We start from the raw sequence: 2,733 nt of genomic DNA, 5'->3' as shown, positions 1-2,733 counted from the left end.
CACACACACACACACACACACACACACACACACACACACACACACACACGCACACGCACACGCACACACGCACACGCACCACTGACTAATTTCCACCTGAGCCGAAAGCTAAAAGCTGCTATTCTAATGGGGAAAAAAACTAAAATAGGAAATGGAGATTTCCTGATACAGCTGGCAGTCATTATCTCAGATGAGTGATCATTAAGACAGTTTAAATGCTGTGCGGCTCGGGGCGACTTAAATCACGAGCGTCTGCGGATAGTATTCAACATTTCGCGTATATAAGAGAAGAGGAAGAGATTTGTCTTGAAGAGAGCAAGCGCTCATCAACTGGTGGGGTTGACATGTTGATCACATTGTGTTTCTTTCTCCGGCTTCATCTACTTTACGTAAGATTTTACTGTTATTATGTTACGTAGATTATTTTCAGTATTCGTGTGGTTTTGGTGATAAACATCTGTGGGAGAAGAAAATTTTTTAAATCTGTTTTTGAAAATTTCGAACCTTTTCTGAGTGCGTCCGTACTGACTTCGGAGGAAACGTCTAAGCACGTCTAATCGAAGTACGCGCGGACGGCTGTGATGCTTACCCACTTCGCAAGAACCACGTAAAGTAATTATACACACCTGTAGCCGGTGAAACAAGAGCGACGCCTTTGATAATGATATTGACACAGTCGGAGACGAGATTTCCTTCGGCGATTCTGATTTAAACCAAGTGTCCAGCCGACAAGGCAAGTATTACTCAGTATACGGCGCGTGGGGCATGATTTCGAAAATTCTAGCGCTTGGCAAATATACGCGGGAGAATTTCCAGCATTGTACGCACACGCATTCGCAGCATAGTTTCAACAGATCTGCGAATAGAACGCGCGGAAAGTACACACCGTGTTGGCACCGGTATGAGACTATAGCGCAGGCTCACCTCAGCACAGCATCTCTCGAACAAACATATACTATCAGGAGTGTATACACTCCTGATAACATGCCTTTGCTATAGCAAGATTGATGCTTGCTTGCTCCCAGACAAGTAAAACCGTCATCAAGAAATTGGCAAGGGAAATCTAGACGATTTCACTCTACGTCAACGTACTCTACTGCAAACGTCTACGCAGAAGTATACTAACATCGACGAGCTTTATTTCATGAATTCCGCCAATCGGAGTACGCCGGGATTACGTTAGATAACAATGTATGTCTCACAGCCATCAAGATGATACCACACAAACACACTCACACGTTTACACGCCCACCCACTCGCTTGTGCGTGAACAGTCTGTGCGTGAACAGTCTGTGCGTGAACAGACTGTGCGAGAAAAAACTGTAACAAGCTTAGCAATTTCGTATATTTAAGCGCGTGAAAATGGAAACGCGGTAATTTTTCTCATTTTAATTTTCTGAAATTCATAATGACGAAACTGGGTTAATCAGCGGAATAATCTATTCCACATTATATTACATGGCTTGTTAGCTCGCGCCTGTATCACAACCAAACGCGGCTAGTAAGTTAATTTCATACAGCAGTAAAATTTCATAATGCATTGGCTGTTGTTGGCACAATCATTCACGTGTATCCTCGTTACGAGATTCAGGGATGTTTATGCGAAATAATCTGCTTTTATATTGTTTAGATAACAACGGGGTTAACACTGTCACGCGTGTCATGTGCGTGTTTACCATGATATTATACAGGTGTCGACGATGCGATGCTTCAATATAACTAGTCTAATAAACAAATCCAACCGTAATCCCTAGACGCAAATCCAAGTTTAATGACGCTCGACTTCGCTACGCGACGCTGACAGAACGCAGACACAGCTGCTTACATCGCTCGTGCGTTATGATCAAATATAAAAAATCTCATTCGCTTTGATGAGACTTTGAAACGAGATACGTTTACACAACGGCCGCTGTCGTCTTTTGATTCGATCACGGTGAATTGCCCTAAAAAGGTATGATTTCACTTGAGTTGGCTAACCTGGGGAATCACGGGGGCAGTCCCCGATTAGCGTGGCGTTATTAATTCGACGACGTGTTTGTGTTAAACCATGCCTGAAAGCTATTACGATCAGCTACAAATAACCACAGAAATGCGCCAGTGACTCACTTGTTTCCCCTGCGCGTTATAAATCTGGCTGACTACATCTGCAATGCAGAATTTGACAGAAATAAGCGAAAATGACAGAAGCTGCGGAAAATAAGACAATATGAGCTCTCAAATAGCGGGTAGCAACTCGTTTTATTTCACGAGATTGAAACTTGGACATAAAAACAGAACGAAAACACCGATATCATTACGGCCATCGTAACTCGTTTAGCAGCCATTTTAGTTGAAGCAATTTTGAGGGGAAGAACCAGCTCCAGATGTGATTTTATTCTCGATTTTGCATGACGCTTTGTTGACATCAATAATCAGAACTGGCGACAGAAGTAGAAATTGAATGTTGCATTTCAATTTAGCCCATAGAAAGGCCGAACGTGATTGCAATTTCACGCACATTCGTCGAAAATGCTTATATCGGATCTAATCACACGCAGAAAAATCCAATCCACTCTTATTCGCAGCAACTCGCATCGCTTCACACTTGCAGCCATTGAATTTTAACCACCGTCGGAGGGCGCGCATCTAAGCTCTATCGACCATCGACAATTATGCGAGAATATGTTAGATTACTCAAATGTAAATCCGCAGCTGCACACACACACACACACACACACACACACACACACACAC

The 2,733-nt window shown here is 43.0% G+C and overlaps 1 protein-coding gene across 1 annotated transcript in view; it reads left to right on the top strand.

The window, feature by feature from the left end:
* LOC106821051 overlaps positions 1–2,733 on the top strand; it is a gene marked incomplete at its 5' end in the record, with an annotated part of 68,136 nt that overhangs the window by 57,924 nt on the left and 7,479 nt on the right. The window lies entirely within an intron of this gene.

The sequence above is a fragment of the Priapulus caudatus genome, unplaced genomic scaffold (assembly GCF_000485595.1).
Source record: "Priapulus caudatus unplaced genomic scaffold, Priapulus_caudatus-5.0.1 Scaffold57, whole genome shotgun sequence".
Lineage (NCBI taxonomy): Eukaryota > Metazoa > Priapulida > Priapulimorpha > Priapulimorphida > Priapulidae > Priapulus > Priapulus caudatus.
The sequence above is the reverse complement of the archived record's forward strand: the minus strand, read 5'-3'. Positions and strand labels throughout refer to the sequence as shown.